Raw genomic sequence first — 23,960 nt, 5'->3', positions numbered from 1 at the left:
TCAAACATTGCCTGTCCTTTGTACTTTTTCTATAGCGTTGATATTAATCTAAAATGTATGCATTTTTGTGAAGGCTACAGGGATTGTTGTTTGGTGATAAATACTTATAAATAGTGATATAAATTGCATCTGAAAAATATGTCTTCATGGGTATAAGATTAGAAGTAATGAATGGAAGATATCAGTTGACTCCAAGTGGAGGTGTGGTATATGTATCTTTTAGGGATATTTTTATGAATGATTCACCGATAAAAGCCTAGCCAATTTTGCCATTATAAATGAACTGTATTCCAAAGCATGCAGTAAAGAATAGGTCAAGAATTGCTCAAGAAATGGGCTGTTTGTACAGACAATGCATTTAAAGTCATGGAATGAGAGAAATGTAGTTAGATTCTGTCTGAAACTGGGATGTCCTTAGCTCACTCCCCAGATAATGATGGGCAGAACTCCACACTTTGCGATCTGTTAAACCTAGAAACTCAGTCAAACTAGAAATCAAAGATGCCATGAGATCAAATTTGTGCTTGAAAGCCAATTTCTATTCACTTTTGTGAAAACCAAGGGATCTTCAGTTCCTGGTAGATGTGTGCTAAACAAGGGGAAAACAAAATCCCGGGAGCTTAATTGAGTTGGTGCCATGAACTTTGATAGATATATGATTGTTTTCAAGTTGCAGATGACCCCCACGCCATCACGTATTGAGAGTGTCTCTGAAATTGGCCAGCTAATACAGTCAGCCCAGCTCAGGTTTCTTTTCACTTTAGAGAAATGTACTGAACATGCCGTACCTTCCCCATCCAGATAGGTCAGTTAGCAAAATACAGTATAATTTTAAGAGACAGTTTCTGCGTTAAGGCATCCATGCTGCTTTTAGGGAGGTATAATGATTGTTAAGGTAATAGGGCAGGGGTACAGGGTCTAGGTCCCATCCCCAGCACTGTAAACAAACAAAAACAAGACCTAAGTACAGTATGAGGAAGAACTGTACAAAATATGACCCACCCGGAAGGAGTGCTTGCGCTCACCAGAGAGCCTCATTGACATTCAGGCTTCAGCTTACTAGATGTGCCCTATTGAAGATGTCGTTTTCCCATTTACAAACTGGCCTTAGTTTCATCCAGCTCGTAAAATTGTTGGGAGGGTCAACTGAGAGGACCGGCTCCCTTTCGTCTTTGTTTGTTTGTTTTGTTGTGTTTGTACTGGAGAAGGACCCAGGGCATGACATAGGCTAGGCTAGGCCACTGCTCTACCAGCCACTGCCTCTCCAGCCCCCAGAGAGACGCTTTGGAAATGCTCTTGTGTGTTCAGTCGGGGCTGCGGAGATTACAGGAAGGGAGGGCGGAAGACTTAACTCTTGGGCACTTGTGCTTTGAGGGAAGGTCCTGTGTTGTGATTGACTTTGTGCCCACAGTGTCTGGCACCATGCCTGACTGTTAACAGAGGCTCAGTAAATGTTTGTGAATGCCTGAGTGCCAGGCTCTGAGGTCCGTCCCCAACATATGTTAGCCTTTAAATCCTCACAAAAATCTTGAACGGCGGAGAGATTGCATCCCTTTCATAGATGAGAAAAACAGAAATATGGATATTCTGAGCAACTGTTGATCTCGTGTGGGTGGAGTGGTGGAGTCAGGACAGAAGTTAAACCGACTCCATTCATGGCATGGGGTGGCTTTCACACGTGAGCGCATCGTTACTGTTCCTAGAAGGCAGTGTGTGGCCGACATGCAAAAAGAAGGCCTCACGTAGTTCACCATTTTCCCAGGCAGCTGCTGGGCCCGCCTTTAGACAAGGAGGGCAAAACATTTCCTCTGGCCCCTGTGAAGAGGCCAGTTGTGGTTTCTGCCCTCTGAAGCAAGATGCACAATATTGAAAAATGCTTTTCCATAGGCCTTTGTGTAGTCTCATCACAGGGCTAAGCGAGAAGGGCAAGGTAGCATGGACCTCACAGATAATGGAGTGCTCAGTGATTTGGATTGTGTCTGCTATTAGTCACTGCCCATCCCCTATCACGGCCCCTGTCACTGCCGCTTATCTTCCTTTACTTTTACTCACAGAAGGCCAAAGGGGCGGATGGCTCAGTGAGTTAAAGTTCCCGCCACCAAGCCGGATGACCTGAGTTTGATCCTTGGAACACAAAAGATGGGAGGGGAGAATTGACCTTTGAACTCTACATCTACCTCTCCCCCCCCCCAATAAAAAATAAGACTGTAATAAGATAAGAACACCTTTCATTCTTGGAGATAGTCGAGTTTCAAAGCTTCTCCTCTTCCATATTAAGACTGAGAATTGGAGAATGTGGTTCCCGTACTGGAGGGTAGGCCCCATATTCTTTATTACTCATCTGTTCTCGGTGCCCCATGGTCTCTTAGGTTAGTGAGCTCACTTGGAGTTATGTTCTGCAGTCACTTTCAGTTTGTCTTGACAACACAGTTGTTTCAAAAATCGCTCCCCACCCCCAGTTGTCACAGTCTAGATTTCGATATGAAAGGACTAGATCCTGCATTATTTTCTTCTCAGTTTACCTCTCGGAACCATCATGGGGCTCCCAGACAAAATGGGTAGAGGGAAAAACAGAGGCAAGCACACTTGAAGATTTTGGATCAAGGATCTGGGAAGGTAGCTCAGCCAGCAAAGTGCCTGCTGTGCCAGCGTGAAGACCTGGGTTCCAATTCCCAGCACACTTGTACAAAGCCAGAGTAGAACCACGTGACTGCAGTCTCTGTGCTAAGGAAGCAAAGAGGATTCCTGAGGCTCCTGTGGCCAGTAGCCAATCAGTGAGCTCCAAGCTCAGTGAGAGACCTTGTCTCAAGAGATAAGGTAGAGAATGAGTGAGGAAGACACAGGATGTCCATCTACACGTACATGTGACCCATACATGAACATGCACACGCCTATGTAAACACATGCACACACTATGAAACATACATGAACACATACACACAAGTACAGACTGGATGAAGTTCTGTTAGCCTATAGGACATGGTGGGTGAGGGCAGCCAAGGCAGAGGCTGGGTTCAAGTTAAAGGCAGGGAGGGCCCTGCACTGGTGCTGTGTCCAGCGGCTGCTAGCCTTTGGTTAGCTGGGTGCTGGACTGAGACACGGAGATGAGACCTGGCGGTGGGGAGCCTCTTTCCACACTCCTCCCTGACCTGTGCTGGAGTCCGCTGGGGTGAATTGTGTGAAGTTGTCAAAGGTTGCTCTGCTCTCCAGCACTTGGCACGGGCTCCTCTGAAATGTGATACCATTGGTTTTCAGTAAAGGTTCCTTTCTGCAGGGCTGCAAACACAGCCCAGCGGCTGGCTACCCTGTCCGTCCACACAGCCCGGAGCAGACCAAGCAGCACCTTCCCGGCTGCCTTTTGAACCCGAGCCTCTCCCAGATCCCCTCCTCACACAGGAAGTTTCCTCCTCTGTTGTCAGATTTAGCACCAGGCTCCTGTCATCAGATCCGAGCAGGCTCCCTGCTGCACAGTAGAGAGACTTGCTTAAGACATTTGTCCTTGAAACTGCACCAAACTCTTGGAAGAGCCCAGAACGTGTAAGTATGTATGATTCAGGCAGCAATAGGACAAGGCAGAGCTGCAATCAACCATTATACAATATCCGATTAGCAGTACAGGAGGGATTTTTCCGATCTTATGTTACATTCAGTTTCAATTCGTTCTGAGGCAACAGATCAATTGTAGCCTCTGATACAGTGACTTTGCAGTAGACGGGGTTGTAATATCTTAGCTTTAGCTATTTGCCCTTCTCATTTAGCACATAGATGTGACTCGTGGGCCAATTATTGTGGGCATTAAGCTCTACAACTCCTCAATTTTTATTAGAGCCGATGACTGTGGGTCTTGTCCATCCTGAGAAACAAGTTAGCTTTGGGGGAATGCTTTTAAAGAATTAACTACAAAAATTCATGGACAATGGAATGAGTTTGTAGCATGCTTGCTCTCCATAAACTGTACTAGTTTGCAGTTATAATTTACTCATAGCGTATTCCTCTGAGGTTCGTTTTTAATTGAATCCTACTCAGTGCTTGTCTGGTGTTTGACGGTCCTGTATGCATCTGTTTAATTTACTTTGCTGGGATTGCAGTCTGGTTAAACCTGTGTTTTGATTCCAAGGGCTACCCAGGTGAAAGAAAGACTCAGGGCTCTTGGGGAGGTGGTGGTGGTGGATTTGTTTGTCAAGGGTGGTCGTATTACCTTTGAAAGCTTTTTAGGCCCCCAATCTGACTGGCTGTCAGAGGAAGACCACAGACCAAACACTGCCAGGCTCTGAGGTGAATCTCAGCCTGTCCACTTTTGGAACTCCAGTCTGTAAAAGCTGGTGGCCCCTTTCTATCAATTTTTAATCTGCAACAATACTTATGTTTATAAGATTAATTTCTCTCAGATTAGCCTGATTGATAGCTGGATTGTGGTTACTTAAGAGCCTGCTCCCTGGAACCCACAGCCCAGATGCATTCCATTTAACTAGTGAATGTAAAAACGGGTAACCATGGAGTCAGCCACCACTAACTGGCCGTGCAGTGGCTTGTTGTAAACAATACAAATGAGCCAGGAGAGCAGGAGCAACCAGACATGAAATGATTTTAACAGAAATTACGGTAAAAGGTCATGTGATTTGGTATCCGCTTGTATTCAGTTTTAAAGGGAAAGCTTGTCTTTTTTCTCCCCCCCCCCCCTGCTTAGTTCTAACCCACTAGAGTAGGGATCTCCTTGAAGTTGACAGGCCCCACTCGGCTTCCAAGGAGAAAGGTGGCCTGTGCTCTGTGGGCAAAGTGTGGGGACTTGTGGATTTTCGGTGGTAAGTACCTGTATTTTAGAAATGAAGCAAACAAAAATAGGGCTGAGTATGTTGGGGTTTTCTTTGTGGAAGGTCGTGCTGCTGCATACCGCACGTCCCCTAGACCAGCTGTAACAGGATCACAGGTCCCTCCGTTCTGTCCCTCTGAAGTGGCACATCTGTCTTCTTGCTTCTTCCTTGTTCTCTGGATTAATCTGTAACCTCAGTCTTTCTGAAAATATGTTACTGGCTTTCAAATCAACTTTTGCAGGATAGTAATGAGCACATGGAGGCTTGTGGGGAGGGGAGTACTGGGTCCAACCTGAGGTTTTTGTTTTGTTTGTTTGTTTGTTTGTTGTTTAATGCCTCTGGAGCTTTTCTGGATTCAGAGGGCCAGGTCTCATAATGACACTTGCATTTCTCTGGAAGGATGGTGAAGCATATGTGTAAATGATGGTCTTCATAAGATTGATTTCAACTAATAACAAACAAACAAAAAAACCCGAACGAACTGCACCCGGGTGGGTTAGGTACTAACTCATGCTTAGCTTGGCGAACTGTGTCCAGCTGTGCTTGAAATTAGAGACAAGCAGAGAAATTCTGGCCCACCACTTTGCCGGCCTGAGAGCATCTCAGAAGCGCAGCTATGCCCTTGTTGGGGTTTGGAGGTGGGCCTTGCCACACACAGTGTAGAGGAGCGAGGATGCTCTCAGTCTGAAACTTGCGTGGACACTTGAAGCTAAGGACTCAGCTAGGCATGTCTGTCTTAAAGTGGAAGAGCTGAACGGTGGGGGTGGGGTGGCTCTGCTTCCATCCCCACCCCCCTGGGTGGCATATGACCACGAGTAATCTGGAAACAAGAGACAGTGACGTGCTTGTATTTTGCCTTCTTTTGATGTACAGACTCTTCTGACTAGCTACATAATTGGACAGGCTTTGAGGTCATGCTGAGCTGTGTAGACTTCAGGTGTATATTAACCGATTAGCATCACTGAGGTAGGACCCATAAGCCCCTGGAAGATGTGAGCCGGGAGCTCAAGGAGAGCCAAAAGTATCAACCTCTCCATCTGCTCTCAAGATTTTATGTAGCGAACTGCTCAGACCTGGAAGGGCTACCTGCTAACCCGGTACTTATACTGACGAGTGGTGGTTGTTTTTTACATCAGTGTTTTGAATATGCTGGAGTGCCCCGTGATACCTAGGCTGACAAGTTCTTTGGAATGTCTTGGGTGAGGATGTGGGGTTAGGTTTTGCTTGGTACTTTCAAACCAGCTGTGCTTAGATGTGATGGAACTCGGGTAACTCATGTGTGTCGGGGGAGAGGATTTTCAGGTACATGTTGAGAATGTCATATCAGAGAGAGGTTTGGGGTAATTATAATAAAAACGCCGTTCCTGATGTTTCCTCACCTTGATCGCCTAAGCTGAAGGACACAACTGTAAGTGTCATCCCCGGGGATTTGGAAGGAGGCACAGTCTGTGGAGATGTGTGTTGGAGTCTTTGCTGCGGGCTTCACAACCTTAAGATTTTGTGTAAGCAGGCTTCATCTCTCCTTTGACCTTTGTATCCTCATTAATAGACAGAGGGCATTAATGCATGCCAGTGATGGTTGAGAGGGTGAGAAGGGATCCTGGGTAGAAAATATTCAGCACCCTATCTGGCACAGTATATGCTCAATAAACTCTTGCTAGTTTCATTGTTTATTTTGGTTGGAAAATGCAAGTTAAGTAGAGTCCTGCTGTGGGCCAGCCAGGGAAGGAAAGAGCTTACATCTCCACCTGCCCCTGCAGTTGTGTGTCCTCACCTGGGAGACCCCAAGTCGGTATACTGCATCATGTAATATTGTGCACAACCTTTTATTCAAAGCCTGGGATGATATCTTACATGCTTTTCATTTTCAGGCAAAGTTATTTAGGAAGATTGAGTTTTAAAATTTTCTTACTGCAGATTAGGACTTTTGATACTGGGGGTGTTGAGACTGTATAGAACCCCATTGAGAGAGTTGAGGAAAAAAGGACATTTAAACCGGAGACATTCAATTCCATATATGACACTCCTGCTAGATAGAGTGAGGGTACATGTACACAATAATAATAAATAAAACAAAATTTAGGAAGTGGTGATTACCCTAATCCTATGAGTTTAAACCTCGGTGCTCCTTAGTTGACCACCAAGGTTGTTATTTTTATTAAACACCAGTAGCGGCAGGTCTGTGAGCAGAGGGTTTACACCATCAAGGAGACATTTCTTGAAATGCTGTTTCTCTCTCTTTTGACCTTTGTCCTTGTGGCATAAAGGTCATATTCCTTCAGTCCTTTCTCCTCAACCCTTCCAGGTTTTTTTTCTTCCATTTCTAGTCTTCCCCTTCCCTTGTCTTCATCCTGTGTTCTCTCTGCTACATTGCATTGCCTTTTTCTGTATGAATCACAGAGCTTGGGAAAAGAGAGACAGGAGTCCAGCAGCCTTTTGATGCCAGCTCTGGTTTTATAAATGGGAACTTTTAGAGGAGTCAGAAAAAAAAATCTGTTTTTCTTTTCTCCTACTATTGAACTGGAGAGTCACATCTGAAGTGACCTGCAGACCCCAGGGAAGCCTTGCTCAGGAACTATTTGTTGATTCATTGATTAAACACCATGGAGAGAGGGGCATCAAGCATGGAGATCCCTTCAGTAGTGAAGGCTTTGAAACTCCACACTGTAGTGTGCAGTGGGACGGCTTCCGTGTGACCTTCCAACAACTAATCTCCTTTAAGAACTGAATCAAAGCAGCTAAGGGATTTTGTCAGATGGATTTTGTCTCCAGTTGGGGTTTTGGCAGTTTCGTGTAGAAAGCAATACATTCTCCATGAAAATATGAATTTCTCTTTTTCTCCCCCAAGAAAGGAATGAAAACAGATTGCCAGCCGAGATCTCTAGAGAGAAGCTCTTGTTTACCCATGGCACTATTCAGGCAGGGACAGCTGTGAGGTGGATGTCTTTCTCACACTTCCCAGCCAGCCTTTTCCTTAACTACCCTTGCCCGATAGTCTGGCCACCAAGTGAAACCAGCACAGTGAACCCTTTCTAGGATCTTTTCTGGTTAGAATGGAGGACGATAGCAAGCCATTTTCCAGACATCACAAAACCTACAAGACAGCAGCTGGAAGTGGTTCATTTGCTTCTACATATGGGCGTTCAAGGTCATAAAACTTGTGAGTGTGAAGTCAGGATAGAAGTTCAGAGGTCTCCTTCCTGTTGGCACATTCCTGAGAGCCCTGCCTTATAGTGGAACAGATTACAAACAGAGAGAGCTTATACATAGAATTAAAAACCGCCCAGTCTAGAAAATGGTGAGCCATCTCAAAGTGTCTACAGGAAGAAATGACAGAAATCTAGGTCAAATTGTAAAGCTGTACTTTACACACCCTTGTGACCTTGAGGAAGACAGTTGACCAATCAGGGCTTGCGGCTTCCTCTAAACACCCTTGTGATCTTGAGAAAGACAGTTGACCAATCGGGTCTGTGGCCTCCTTTGCTGAGAGACTGAGCTAAAAGTGTCTGTAATGTAAATGTAGTAGGTTTGTTCCAAGGATTACACTAAATTACCTATGGTAAACGCTTAGCTTAATCCTTTATGGGCTGTGAAAGGTAGCAGCAAACTTGTCAGTCTTCCCTTTTTAGAGATTGATGGTGGAGTTGCCTGTGTGTGGTAGACATATAAACAAAAGATTGTAAGTGTACATCTAGATTGGGGGAGGGTCAATAGTCTTCAACATTTCCTTGTACTGTAGCACATATAGGTGAAGAATTGCTTGTTGCTTGGCACAGAATCATCCATGGCTGTGATGATAACAAAAATGTTGATATTGATGGGTGATACCCAGGGCTCCAAGATCTTAAAACCTTAGCTTGGATGCACTGGTTTCTTCCTTACACAAGGGAAGAAATTAGAATGTTGGTGAATTAAGAGCAGCTGGAGTCATTTAAATAGGAAGGCTGTAAGAAGTAGACTCCAGTACTTTATTGTTGTTAATTGGTCTTGACGGTGCCATCCTACATGATCTTCATGACCTTAGAGGATGCTTTCCAACATAGCTCTGGAACTGGACTCCGTGTTAAGGTTCTGGGATGAGGTAGATGATCAATGGAGCCACTCTGTTTCTTTTCTTATCCTGGATTGGAATAATCATGCCAGCTACTTCGTAGAACCGTGGTGAAAAGTGCCTGCCTCACATTAAATACTCAGTAAATATTAGTAACAATGAGATGGCTCTTTTTTTTTTTTAATTTTTGTTGTTGGTTTTTTGTTTTGTTTTGTTTTAAACACTGGTGGAACAGTGTCTTACCTTGTGATTCTCCTCCCAATTTCCATCCTTCAGATTATCCTCAATGTTACAAATATAGAAGTTGACTTTTAGTTTGAATGTAAATAATGGCTCTTCTTTATTGTGCCATTTAAATAGACACCATTCCATGTGAAATGTGTGGTATCTAATTGATCCAGTCTCCTCATTGTTCTAATGTGATAGACATTGTCAGCCTCATCCTTCAAACAGAACAGGAAGCCTTGAAAATATCCACAGCCAATGAATGGCGGGGGTGGGTTAGGAGTCTGATGTCTTCCCAGGGTGTGTATACATCCTGCCTCTCTCAAATGGAGACAGTTTCTAGACTTCATTCTTCTTCAGAAAAAGTAGAAAAGTTGATTTTTCTAGAATGAAAATTGAGAAATAAGAGGAAGATGAAGGGAAGAAGAAAGAGAGAAGATGAGAGGAGAGGGAGAGAGAGAGAGAGAGAGAGGAGAGAGGAGAGAGAGGAGAGAGAGAGAGAGAGAGAGAGAGAGAGAGAGAGAGAGAGAGAGAGAGAGAGAGAGAGAGAGAGAGAGAGAGAGAAAACGAGAACTTAGTTCATATTTAGGCAGTTTAGGCAGCCCTTTCAGCAAGGGAAAGTAGATAGTCTAGAGTCATTCTCATTTTAACCCATTTTTTGACATTATTTAGTCCAAACCAGAGTGAGTATAAAATGACAGTTTGAGACTTTCATGATGACGATTTAACCTTTAGGTCTGGAACAATCTTCTATATTATGTTATAAGAGTTTCATACAAAAGTAATGATAGACACAAAAAGAGGAAAAAGAGCTGGTACATCAGCACGAGGCAAAAAATGGAACCATTTCCACACTCCTTCACACACTAACCCTGGCAGGGGAGGGGAGGAGAGCCTAAATTCTGGTTACACTCTTGAAGCTTGGGCACAGATTATACTAATATCCATAGAGAAAGCTATGCATTCCGTGTGGTCTGATCCTTTTCACTTAAAAATACCCCTCCCCTTTAAGTTAATCTTCAAAGATCTTCTGAGCTAAACAAGCCACATTTCCTTCTCAGCACTGCACATTAGGAAACCAAGCCACTGGGCTTCGTATGCAGTCAGGAAAGCTGTCCTCTAGATTCTGACACCCCAGAGAAAGCCTCCCCTCTCTTCTCAGTGATGTGGTTGTGATGACATGGGCTTGTAAAAACTGGAGGACACATGACAGAGGAGAGTCACACACACCTAGGTCTTCACGGAGGGTCTTGATGAAGTAGCCCGCATGTCCTCGTATACAAGTGTGCTGCTGCTACAATCCGGCAAGGCCGTCGCCATGTCATGTCTTTGGGGAGTGATGGAGAGCTATGGTTCTTCCTGTCTTCTAGAACAAAGGCTGGGTGCTGCTCAACAGAGTACTGTGCCATCTTGTTAGCTTGCTGGGGCCCACCGGGTGCTGTGGCATTCTCCCCAGGTGGCCACCCATGGCTCCTGTGATGTGGGACTGGCACTCTGTCTGTGGAGCAGATGGGGTTTCCTTGCAAGTGGTCCTTCCTGCTCTGCATGCTCGTTTGGACGATGTAGGCTGACGTAAGTGCAGGGGGTCAAAGCCAATAACATGCCAAACTTCTGTTTGTGACTTGTCGGGAATGGAATTTGGTCCAAGGTAGACTGCAAAGAGGGGACTGGGAAATCATAATCATTCCCAAGGTCACTATCAAGGTCAGACTACTTAAGATAGGTTGAATGTTATAGAATTGAGGCCACAGTTGGAGGCTCACAGCCCTTTTTGGGGGAAAATTGAGGGATTCCCCATTCCCAGTTTTCAGTGTTTTGACATGCTGGAGGTGGAGAGAAGGAACTGAACAAATGGAGACGCCGTGACTGTTTGCCTTTCCCTTTACAAGGTCACAGAACCATATGACTGTCCTTGTGTGAAAGAGTCTGAGTGTATGATTGTTGATTCAATAATTGCCTTCTCATGGCTTCAAGTAAAACAGTATGCAAAATGACTCTCTGTTGTTCTAAATATAAATATTTCTTCTAATAATACATGGTATTTGTGTGGGGAATGTTTTGAAGTCACAAATTATCATTTTCCTTTTACAGCTGAGTTGTTAGCCTTGCACGATGAATCGGCTTGTTTAGAATAGGTTTGTTAAAAAATAACAATACTAGAAACTGGTTCCTCTAAGTATCTAGATCCAAGTTGATCCTGTCTTACAGGATCTTCAACCTGGAAGAGGCTTAATAAAAAGTAGGACTGGTGATTGGGTATGGAGTAGACTGAGAAGGGAGGAAGGCCCCAGAGAAATAAGGGAAGAAAACACTCGAAGGTCGTATGTCCTGAGTGTGGTAGCCAAGACTGTAAGGTGGCACCAATTCACACTTTATTCTCCATCGACTAGCAAAGTCAAGGGATAGAGAGATGGACCAGTGGTTCAGAGCACTTGCTGCTCGGGCTGGAGGTCTGTTCCAAGTATCCACATCAGGGGATCACAATTGACTCCCGCTCCATGAAATCTGACCCCTTCTTTTTACCTCTTCAGGCACCCGTTCTCAGGTGCACAAACCTACATATACACATACATATACACACAAAACTGAGAATAAAATAAATAATAAAAAGAAAGAAAAGCTAGTGTGGGGTGGGAGGAGAGGAGGCAGGAGAAGGAGGCAGGGGAGGGTCAGTGTCCTGGGAAGGATTTCCCATGATGCCAATCTCCTCTTCTGTCTGTTCCCTGTATGGTTCTGTTTCTATCATTTCCCAGTATCTATGAGGTCACATAGTAGAGCAGAGACATAATCTATTCTCACCTGGACTCAGGCCACTCAAAGCAAGAGTGAAATGACTTTGTGCTTATCAGTTTAAGTCCTGTGTTATCTAGTTCTGGGCCCACCTGTTTCCCCATGCCACAGAGCGGCCCTGTCCTTATATCATCATCTTAAAGAGAACAGCCAAGGAAGTGTGAGATGGTGCAACATTCCTAATCCAGTACCTTTAATTTAAAAAATAATTCACTGGATCCATACTCAGTTGAAATGTGGGCGTCTGTTTATTATTTGTTTTGATTTGGAATATGGCTACGTCAGTCACGTGACCATCAGAAGGGGAAATGCATGTATGCTTTCTCTGCCGTGAGCTTCGATGACTATCAGGTAAATAAGGTCCTGATACAGCTGTGTGTATTTTAGGATGGATTTCTTGACCCAGCTTAATGCTAAGACCATGACAAAGAAATTATGTCTTTTGATAATGGCTCTGAAATCTTCGAGTTGATCTACCATCGTCAGCATTTGACTACAGATTCCCGGTAGAAAGTCCACTCTAGCTATCGGAATGCTTCGAAAGGTCTGTGTGTTACTGGCAGATGGAGGAAACTGGTGTCACGTGACTGTCGGCGCGTTACCTTCGAGCCATCATTAACCAGCAGCAGCTACCACAAAATATTTTAGCATCTTTAGAATGTCAAACTATGATTTAGAACGCACAAGGCACAAATATTCGATTAAAGGACACACGCTTATGGACAAAGTGAGTGTTTGGTAACGGCAGGGTTGCTTTTATGCTATGGGTTTGCTGTGTATTTCTCTTCACCAGATAGCTAAATAATCTAATTTTAGGAAAGTTTCACTTTAATACTCGTAAAAATTAGAGGAGAATATTGTGCACACCTGTTTGGTTTGTTACATGGACACAGTACACGGCACAGATAACAGATAACAGATCAGTTCTTATGTGTCTCAGAGTTCCAAGCCTTTGAGGCTGTATTATGGAAACTTTGTAATTATTGTGGGTAATCTTGCAGAAAATTAAATGTTGAGTTTGCATATATGGAGAAGTTTGGACTATTTTGCTCACCATAGCTTGTTAGAGCTAAACATCTCATTGATCCTGCCAGGCTGTGGGTTTCACTTACCGCTGGTAAAATGCTATTTGTTGTGTAAGTCAAATTTGTTGTAGGGTGACTATCTTATGCCTGAGGCATGATCTAGAGACCTTATTTGCTTGTTCCAAAATGAATTTTGACCAGTAGTTCTGAGCTTGTGATAATTTTCCCTCAAGGGACATTTGACAATATCTTGACAATTTGGATTATTATAGTTGGATAGAAGGTTTTGTTGGTATCTAGTGAGTGGAGCCCCAGGGATGCTGAAAACATCACATAATGAATAGGCAGTACCCCCAACAACAGGTACACTGATGAGTTATCAATTCTCAACTATTGACAGTGTCAAGACCAAGAGGACCCGATTTAGACACACGCAGAATACAAAAGCCAAGTGGAAGTGGGTAGCTGGAATAACTGTTGATTTGTAAGATGGTTGGCACTGTAATTGTGACTTCTCCCCATAGGCCATAGAAGAGACATGGAAGCCTCTATAGACTGCAAACAAGCCACACACTTGCTCTGCAAATGTTGAAATCACAGTATGTGTCTCATGGCTATCAGAGCCACCTACTGCCACAGCCACAATTTATATGGCTTCAGATTCTAGAGAACTCACTGGATGTAACAGACACTGTTCAAAGTCTCTGCGTTTGCGTCAATTCATCTCAGCCCCAGAGCAACTTCACAGTGGAGGTACAGTGGCTGTACCCTCCAATCCTGGAGCCTGCGGGACAATAATGAGCTCCTGGCAGGAAGCGTGAGGAACAGGGCAGTGAAGGCAGAGTGTCCAGAAACAGGGAGGGTTTGTGTTCCTAAATGCTCCCAGTTGCTCAAGCTTTTATTCTACGGAGCTATTATTGTAGGACATAAGGATTCCTGTCATAAAAGTAGACTTATGTTTGGGTCTTGAGAGAGGATGGAGAAAGCTTGCATAACACAGCGTGGTCCAGTTCTGCACAGACCCCTACGCCTGTCTGTCTTTTCTTCTACTATGATCGTGATTGACTGCGCTAGTTTTTAGGCAGTATGTAAGTGACGCAGGGTGAGTATTCTCTGCAGTCCAGCCCTGCAAACATGAGTTGTCCCTTCCCACCTGTGGCTGTCTCCTTCGAGCTAGCTGTGCCCTGAATCTCATTCTGAGTTTGCAGAAAGGAGATGGAGGTTTCTTCTTAAAATATCACCATAGGGGTGAGTTCAAGCCCACTTAAGTTTGAAATAAAAATAAAATAATATTTCTCTAAACAGGCCTCCTGGGATTTCCTTCGAGTATACATTTAACAGTGGGATTTCCTCCTGGAAATGCCACACCAGAAGTCATATTCCCAATGGGGATTTTGGCTGGAAGCATCTAGAAGCTGAGATCTGCTGCTTTCATACCAACCAGAGGACTGGGAGTATAGAGAATCAGGTTTGTCATGGCTAGATATTTTACCTTTGCCGAATTAAACCTAAGTTGCCATCAAAACTCGGAAGGGACAACATCACAAATCACTAGAAATATATCAGCATTCTGAATAGTGGAATTTATGGCGCACTAATGGATACCCTGGATGATTTATCTTTCTAGTAGTTGTTCAGAGACTTCCAACTTTTTCTTCATATAAAAGGACTTCTGCTTGAAGATCAGTGAGTTGAGTTCCCAGACCCAGCACCTGAGATGGGGGAGATGGAGTCCCCATACCTGTTTTCATGGCAGGATGAAGGGCTGTGGAGATAGCTCAGCTGGTAGTGTTGGCCTCTTAAGCACGAGGACCTGAGTCCAATCACCAGGGCCATGTAGAAAAGCCCAGCATGGTAGCCTGTACTTGTAATCTCAGCCCTAGGGAGGTGAGGCAGGAGGATTCCCAAGGATCAGCTAGCCAACCTAGATGACCATGAGCTCCAGTTAAGAGAGATCATCTTTCAAAAACCAAGTGGATGATTCCTGAGAAATGGCATCCAAGGATGACTTCTGGCTAACATAGACATGTGCTCATCAATCCTGCGCTCTCTCTCTGACTCTGTCTCTGTCTCTGTCTCTCTGTGTGTGTGTGTGTGTGTGTGTGTGTGTGTGTGTGCGCAAATGCACAAGCATGCACAGTATCCATGCTATGAGGCTTGCTGGAGCTTATGTGCTGAGCCTGACATAAATGGGGTAGGCCCGAGAATTGGATAGAAAAGTTGAGATCCAGTGGTTCTGAGAAACTTGATTTGTGCTTTCTCTTTCCATAAAACACTGTCTGAGGGCTACAAACTCGGGGTTTCTCTGGCATTTGTTAAGATGCAGGGCATATTGGGGGAGGGCTCAGCCGGCAAAGTGCTTGCTGAACAAACGTAAAGGCCCGAGTTTGGCTCCCTAAGTGTGGCAGTGCACGTCTGTGACCTCAGTCTGTGGACAGGCTGAAACAAGTAGATACCAGTAGATTGCTAGCACATCATTCCAGCCCCAAGGCCAGGCTCTAGGTCCAGTGAGAGACCCCCACACACACTCAAAAAATAGAGGACAATGCCCAGTTATGACCTCTGCCCTTCACATACATGGTCACGTGTACATGAACCCTTACACACATGTGCATACACAACACAAAAGGGAAACGTGCAGAAAAAGCAAAGACTGGGTCAGGACCACTAACTCACTGGTTTGGGAAGAGCCCCAATAGTTTGAGCTTTTATGCACTCCTAAGTTTGAGGATTGTAGCAAGTGTTCTTGTTGGACTCTTCTTGGACCGCCAGCCACAAATAATGACCTGGAGACTGATTAATTATGAAAGCTCGGCCTATAGCTTGGGCTTGTTCCTAACTAGCCCTTGTAACTTAACCCGCTTATTTCAATCTACAGTCTGTCGAGTGCCTCGTTACCTCATCTCTCCACACTGCCTAGGCTGCTTTCTCCATGTCTGACAACTCCACCCTTCTTCTTCCCAGAGTCCCCTCTTCCCTGTAAGTCCAGCTTAACCTCTTTGTAGCTATTGGCCGTTCAGCTTTTTATTACACCAACCACAGCAATACACTTTCACACAGTGTACAAATAATTCCGCAACAGAGGACCCACTTTTGTATCCCGTGGTGCTCTTTTTCTGCAGCAGTACAGCTGAATCTAGAGATTCTTTTCTCCCCTTCTGGAAGGTTCTTCTGACCCTTCTGCACTCTGAATCTAAGCCTGTTAACTTGCTATCCCTGTTTCCAAGCAGTGTTTTTTATGGTGGGCCCCACGTGGTTGGGCAACTTAAATGATGTGATAATGAGGATGGACTAAAGGTCACAGGATTGTTAACATGTGTGAGGAGATTGTAGGCTTAGCCTACCAGGCGAGGGAAAGGCTAGTACCCCAGCTGTAGGCACACTTCAAAGCACGTAGCTGGTTTGCTGCGCTAACTTAATTATCTGTGCTATTGATATCTTTGAAGAACGTATCTATACCGTGGATATGGTTACTTCTCAGCGGGAGATAGCAGGAGCTGGCTTGCTCCCTTGCCAACTTCCTAAAATGCTTTTCAGAGTCATCTGGGTTGCATAGACCTCTCTTGGATTAAATATAAAAATAACCCCGTACAGCATATCCACCCTCTTTTCCCTGGCTGCTGAAACAGCAATCTCCTATGCTTTTTCTAGAACCCATTAAAGAGGGAAGAGGAGAGGAGGGGGTAACAGTATCCCAAAACCCCAAAGCCCCAGACCAGATATTCTTTCTCCTGGGATGGATCCACAGATGGATCTCAGCAGAGGGAGAGAAGACGGCAGGGGCACTGGTGCCCACCTCCGCTCCCTTTTGATTACAGGTTGATGAAGTGGCATGACCTTTATCCTTATTTTTATTGTTCTTCCTTTTCTTTCTGGCTGTATTAGATTTATTGACATCTCCACCAGAAACCTGCAAGGGAAAGAAATACAACTCAAACCAGGTGATGTTTTCATTTCTAAGTCATAAAAGTGTTTGATGTTAAGAAACACTTGAAGCTGTAGACCGAAGGGAGGGATTTGTCTTCACCCAGTTTCCGCTGCTCTGAACCTGCCCCGTCCTGTTCGCAGGGCTGGTCACAGAGGCTGTCCAGAGAGAAGGACCTTGCTCCTGACGCTGGCCTTCACTCAGTCCCCAGAAGTGAGACCACTGAGTGCTGCTCTACTGTGTTATTGCACTCTTGTAAGGAGTATTCGTGTCTGGGTGCACCTCTGTGACCTCTTAAAGCATGATTTTGGAGCATCTGATCCTGATGATTTCTCTTGTGTGTGTACCTGTGTACACATGTGTTCACATGGGTGTACCTATTACACATGTGTGTATGTACCTGTGTACAGCTTTGTGTGTACCTGTATACATGTGTATGTACTCATATATACATGTGTATGTGTGTGTACATGTGTGTATATGAGTGTGTTTGTGTGTCTGTGTCTGTGTCTGTATACCTGCGTACATGTTTGTGTGTGTACCTGTATGCACTTGAGTGTGTCTGTGTACATGTGTGTGTACTCATGTACACATGTGTACATGTGTGTCTGTCAGTATACACATTGTGTATGAGTGTGTTTGTGTGTGTGTGTGTACAGATGTGACAATCTTAGTAGCCTTCCTCAGGTGCCATCCATCTTGGTTTTTGAGACAGTCTCTCACTGGCCAGGAACTTGCCGGGTGGGCTAGGCTAGCTGGCCAGTGAACCCAAGGGATCGTCCTGTCTCTGCCTCTCCAGCACTAGGCTTACGAGCGTGCTCCGCCTGCCTTCTTGTAATGTAGGTTCTAGGGGATCAAATCAGGGCCTCTGCTTTTGAGGCATGTACTTTTTTCCTCTGAGCCGGGCCCCGGCCTAGACTCGTCTCTCAGCAGGACGATGTGAAGTGTAAAGAAGCGGAATTGCCCAAGGCCCTGGGCGCACAGAAAATGAATCCAGTGCCCTGTTCTTGGACAACAGAATGTGACTGCTGTTGGAAAGCTCGTCTGTTTAATAGGCAGAGCCTGGAGTTTGGGGGAGGAATTTTTGACTTTTCATCTTTCTCATCCTTGTAAAGCCTCGCACATAGTGAGCACGCCATAGCCTTAAAAATATGGTCATTTTTGTGATAAAAATTCTGTGAAGAACAGCCAGAGTGTCACGCAAAACTGGCTGCAGCATCTTGCATGACATTCTAAATATTAATACAAATATAGTTAATTCATACGCCAGGCTGTCTCCAGAATCCATTTTAAGTTTGTACTTCACTTTGGTTTGAGATTTCTCTGTGACTGCCCATGATGAAAAATGTTTACTAAACAAAGTCATGCTGGGCCATGCTCAATCTATACATTCCTTCCAACACATTCATTAATGAACATTTGGTTTTAAGTGAAAACACACATTGGTTAAGGGCGGATGGCTACTTCCATCCTTGCCTGGCAGTGAGGTGGTCAGGGATGTTTTACCTGTGTCTCAACAAGTCCAGGCCATGGTTTCTTTTGGGGGTGGGGGGAGGGCCTTGAGAGTGACACACCTGTCATTTAAACAATCTGTGTATTTCTTAGCTCATTACAAATTCTAGATTCTAAAATCCCCTTGGTTGTTGAATACTTCAAGGAGGAGCTGTTCTCCAGCATATGCCCTGGGCTTAGCCTTGACCATGAATATGCTAGTCAGAGGAAGGGAAAGAGTTCTGCTCCTGTCTCTCCCCTGGCTTCGTCTTTTCTATTTCTGCACAGTGAATTTAATAAAGAAACTATCTTGGAGTAATAATTCCTACAAGCCCTGGGCATTCCTTTGGGGGGAAGAGGACTGACCTTTTCCTGTTTTTAATAAAACCTCTGTGAATTTGGATTTGCCTTTGCTACAGTGTGATGCAACTGTCTTTTTATTCTGTATTTAAGGGTGGGGTGAGCCCTTTAGCCCCCTGGTTTGGAAGTAGGCACTGGTCTTGGGAGAGACAACACTTGTGAGATTCACATTCCTTCAGTTCTTCTTTACGTGCATTTAGTTCCCCAGATAGGCTTTACCTCCTTTGTGTGTGGGGACAGGGGGCAGTTTGGTTATTTATTTGTGATTTAGGATCCCACTTATTTCTCAGAGATTTGAAAGATGGCATTTTTATAAATCAAGGTTGAATTCTTTCCTGATGATTGGCAGGCTATTTTATCCTAACTGTGAACTGGCAGTTTCAAAGCTCCATTTCTGTCTTTGTCTTAAACAGGAACATTTTTTACACATTTTTAAACTCTGGAAATCCCACCCACTATCCCAATGGATATTTGGAACAGGGGCACTCAAGACCTTAGCAGAGGGAGAACACATGCTTTTAAAATGATAGGATGCTTTCAAAGTCTTCTTTCCGGTCACTGAAAACACTGAGCACACTAGAGAAAAAGGACCTCCCACGGACGCTTGATGTATTGTGAGATAGGATAAGGAGAATAAAACCATCATTTGTAAGGGATTTCTCACCCACAATCACAAGCAGGTGCCTATAAAGTTGTTTTGATTGTTCTAAAATGGGGCCTCTACACTCAAAGGCATTTATCACTTGTGTCTGTCTGCCCACCTAGGATTCAGTATTGGTCTGATTTTATAGTTCAAAGTTCACCCTCACCTTTTGGGTCCTAGCATGTTTCTCAAGAAATGGAACCATTTAGATGCTTGCATGTCTAGATACTCTAAATGTATGAAACATGGTCCAGCCAATGGTTTTCCAAGAGATCCTAACCAACAGTTAAGGTGGCCTTATCTCTGAACACAGAACTAGCCTGTGTTTCTGTATCTTGCCATCACCACAGTGCCATGGCCTGGCTAAACTTGATATCCATTTTCTTTAGTTCTGTCAGTTTAATCATAAAGTATGAGAATCTAGTAACGGTAGGGCCCTCGGGAGGGAAGGGGTGATAATAAAATCCCTGAGTGACTCTGTATTATCTTCCATGTTAAATGTAACTTTACAAAGACGTATTTTAAAATCTAGATTTCACATATGAGAGAAAAGATGGCATAGTTTTCTTCCTATGTCTGACTTATTTTTCTTACTACGATGACCTTAAGTTTCATCCATTCTCTTGTAAAGGACAAAAATTTATTCTTTGTTATGGATGAACAATACTCCCCTGCATATACACACACACACACACACACACACACACACACACACACACACGTATAAATATAAAATAAAAATACATATAAAATAAAAATAAATGTAAAATAAAAAGTTAGATAAATATACATGGTGCTTTTTTAAATCCATTTATCTGTTGCTAGATACCTAGGCTGATTTCATAACCTGGTCATTATATGTAGTGCTGCAATGTATCAGCTTTTGAAAGGTGTTTATTGTCCACTATGCATTCCCAAACATCATAGCTTAGTCTTGTCCTTAGAAACCAAAACCAAGAGCCAAATATCTTTTACTCACTCGTAGCTGAGGAGTTGTGAAGCAGGCAGGATCTAGGTTGGATACTAAATAAACACCTGATCCATTGTTCTGCGTGCCACGTGTAAACCCTTCTTTAATCTCACTCAGGTGGTGGCAGTCTGTTGAGGAACCAGGGCTGTGACGTGTAGAGTTTGCCTGTGCCCAAACTGGACAGATTTCACATTTGCACTGATGTTCAAAGTGTTCTTCTGTCCCTTGCATTTTATGAAAATTGACAGTTGGATCCAGAGACTTAGTTCTTGATCCTTTTAGCAAAATTATAGTTTTCACTAGAAAAGCCAAATGATTACTGAAATTCACATTGTCCCTTGCAATTCAGAACCTCTATAAGTCAGTTCCTGAGTCTTTTCGTCAGTAGTGTAAGAGGTGGTGATAGCATCACTGCTGTCTGGGCGAGTAAGATGCTCCAGGCACAATTCCTGTCCTAGACCTAGAACGAGCCAGTTCTTTAAGGGGCCCTGGTGTTTTCAGGTAAGAAATACCAGCAGACCCCAGTCTGTGCAATGGGGTTGTTCACTGTTTCTTAACCTTTTGGTAGATGTCAAGAATGTGAGATAAGAAACATGCATGCGTATGTACGGTTTGTATCTATAATCTACTTTATTCCATACTTTCTGCACCTTTGAACTCATGTCAATAGCTCAGTTGAAATTTACAACCCTAATTATATTTAATTTTGTTTACATCACACACATTTTCTTCATTCTTTATCAGTTTTGACTGTCTAGGATATGGGGTAATAGAATTAGGTATTCCAATATTACTTTTTTTAAATCACATATTTTATGCACAGTAGTTTTGGAAGAAGAATATTAATAATGGTCCCAATGTGGTTATGGAAATTTTTAAAGCTTTAAAAAATATTTGTTTCTCTCTCCTTCTCTCATTTTAAAATAGTTTAGTTATCCTGACACTGTCAGAGCAGACACTGTTAGAAACTCCCTTCTACCTCCTAGCCCTGTTTTGGTTTGAAATCTATAACCAAGTATATTTTTAACGTCTGCCTCCAGATGTGGTCTCTGCAATCATTTTGTTTTTTGAAGTATCATCCTTTGAGAGGACTCACAAGCCCAGATGTAGGTTTTTGCCTGAATTTATTACTATTTGAACCCTTTCTATCTGCAAGTTAGTTTAGTTGGTTATAAAATCTTTTTCTGGTACATTGAAGGGCTACTCCACCTTCTAGTCTGAAGTGTGACTGTAGAAACTCTGACAGTTAATTGTCCTGGTTATAAGCCATGTAGTCTTGTACCGACCCTAGCAACCTAACACGTTTACAAGAACTCTGTGGTGGGTTACGAGAACACTGTGGTGGGTGAGCAATATCAGGCACAGGTGAATTGTCAGTACATCATTTCAATCAGGAATGTCTGAAACTACAGTCCTTAGTGTTCTGTTCCCCTGTCTTTCTTCCTCGGAAGCTCTTCCTGTCCAAATGCTTTAGTTTCTCTCTATCTTCATGATTCATCTCTTCCCTTTTAGTCTTCTCTTTTCATTTCTCTGAGATTTAAAAGTTTTCCTCCTTTTAAACTCTTGTGTTTAGTAAGGGAGTCTCTGTTCTGTTGGTTTCTAGGTTAGTTGGGTATTTCTCAAAGAAGCTTTTGCTTTTATTTCTGATTCCCTTTTGTCCTCTTACTACACTTAAGAGCTTTTTGAATCTTATGGCACTGTCCTTTACATTTTTAGTGATTTTGTAATATTTTCAAGCTGCTTTTGACATGATCCCCCCCCATTTTGTGGGAATATTGGAAATGTGTGTCCTTCAAGGTTTTATTGCTACTAGGGATGTTGTTCAGCTCCTTCTTCTGGTTTATAATTATAACTTTGTATGAGATGTGACCTTGATACTTTTCCATCCTTCATTTTTATGTAAATTAGCTTCCTGATATTTTGGGATGAAGTGTGGCTCAGAAAACCGATACTAACTTTTCGGCTCTCTGTTTCTGTTATGGCAAAAACAATTGGCAGTTACTTTCTAGGGTTCCTTGGCTATTGTCTCTCCCCCTCTCACTGTAGACCTTGCCTTTCAACTCTTTTATCCCATGTGACTCAAGTTCGAGCCGAACTGAGCAAAGAAGTCTATTTCTAGTCATTCCAGATGGAGAGGACAATGAGCTGAAAGGATTTTCCCCACACCAACTTGGTAACTCATGGAGTTATTGTGACTTACAGGGCAGCTGGTTCACAGAAGAGCCTTCCCTTCTCAGCAATTTTTAACTACTTCTATATCCTCGAGGGGAAAAAAAAAGTGCCTTGTGCCTTATGAGTCCTGACATTTCAGGAGGGGATGTTAGAAGGCCCAGTCTTTTGAGGGACTCCTGCATGTGATCACAGCTGCTCTTATTTCAGGACAGCAACGATGACATACAGCCTGACATGTGCACAGTCACTCTACATGGGGGATCACCAGGGAGTGCTGGTGTCTTAGCCACTCACTGGGGGCTAAAGTTGCTGAACAGCCATTGCTGGCACTCCCCTTACCATATACCCTTGGCTTTTGCTGTTAAGTAGCTTAACCCCTTTCTTTCTTACCATGATTGTATCTGGTTGGCTTGCCTTAGGACTCCTTGCTTTCAGGTTCACAGGTTCAATGCCACTTATTGTTAGGTTTCTAGTTGATGTTTGCCTCATTCATTTGCATTTGGGAGTTCAAGAGAGTACTGTGTCTCCTGGTTTTGTTGTAAATGCTGACCACTGACCTGAGATCTGGTTTTCTAGTTGCTTAAACAACAAACAAAAACTACTTGCTGTCAATTTGGTCAGTGTCTCTCCAGAATCCCCAACTATAAGTCTCCTAAGCTGTGTCCATTCAGGTAAGTGGCACACACCTGACCAGCAGCAGCCCTAGAAAATGGGTGCAGCCTAGGCTCACAGAGAAATCTCTTGACTTGTGAACACAGTCTCAATGGCACCATGTTCTAGACAACTAGTCAATGCAGAAAAAGAAACGCATCTAACACAGTTTGGGTATAAATTCTGCTTCTTGCCTTTAACAAACCCAACTTTCTATTTATACCCAGGCTTCTTCCAAAAATAAATGTGTGGCAACCTACAAAAATAACCATAATTCCAATAGATAAAGTGTAATTAACTATCTGGTTAAGTGTGTCTGTCACAGTGGACTAGGTAAGCATGTTGCTGTCCCCGAGTGTTGCTCAGTCATACCCCAGCGGACTGTGGGCAGGCAGGGTTTGGTGTTGCATGGGGTGTTCTGCTCTATGGTTATTCTGGGACACAAGGCCAATCTTGGCGACTTTTACCCCCATACCCAAAGGAAAAAGAGAGACACGGGAGGGGCAGGGGAGAGGGGGAGGGAAAGAACGAATATATGAAGCATCTCAAGAGAGAGTTCTCCGGACCAGTGATGTCATACCCCCTCTCCATGCATACTGTGGTCAGAGTTCAGTTCTGCCCTTCTCTTGGCAACAAGGGAAGCTGGGAAGAAAGGTAGTGTACCTGAGTGCCCAGAGAGAAATAGAAATAGAGTTCGGTGAGCCAAGTGTCTCCTGTGGTGAGGAAGTCAGCCAGAAGAAGGAGGGAGACTTTCCTAGGGCACAGAGGGCATTTCAGCCAGAAATGAATTGCAGGGAGACTCCATGGAAGACCAGCTTCCTTGCTGTCAGCCGTTGAGAGTCAGCT

At 43.8% G+C, this 23,960-nt stretch overlaps 1 protein-coding gene across 4 annotated transcripts in view; it reads left to right on the top strand.

The window, feature by feature from the left end:
• Esrrg (estrogen related receptor gamma) overlaps positions 1–23,960 on the top strand; it is a 629,832-nt gene that overhangs the window by 50,010 nt on the left and 555,862 nt on the right. The window contains exon 1 of one of the 4 annotated variants that reach the window (XM_028876746.2): positions 2,202–3,537. The exons of the other annotated variants lie outside the window; for them this stretch is intronic. The gene's annotated coding sequence lies outside the window, so the exon portion shown is untranslated. Of the gene's footprint in view, positions 1–2,201; positions 3,538–23,960 lie in introns of those variants that run through there. 4 annotated transcript variants of the gene reach the window in all.

The sequence above is a fragment of the Peromyscus leucopus genome, chromosome 15, assembly GCF_004664715.2.
Source record: "Peromyscus leucopus breed LL Stock chromosome 15, UCI_PerLeu_2.1, whole genome shotgun sequence".
NCBI classification, from domain to species: Eukaryota; Metazoa; Chordata; class Mammalia; order Rodentia; family Cricetidae; genus Peromyscus; species Peromyscus leucopus.
This window is presented reverse-complemented; position numbering and strand designations above follow the sequence as displayed.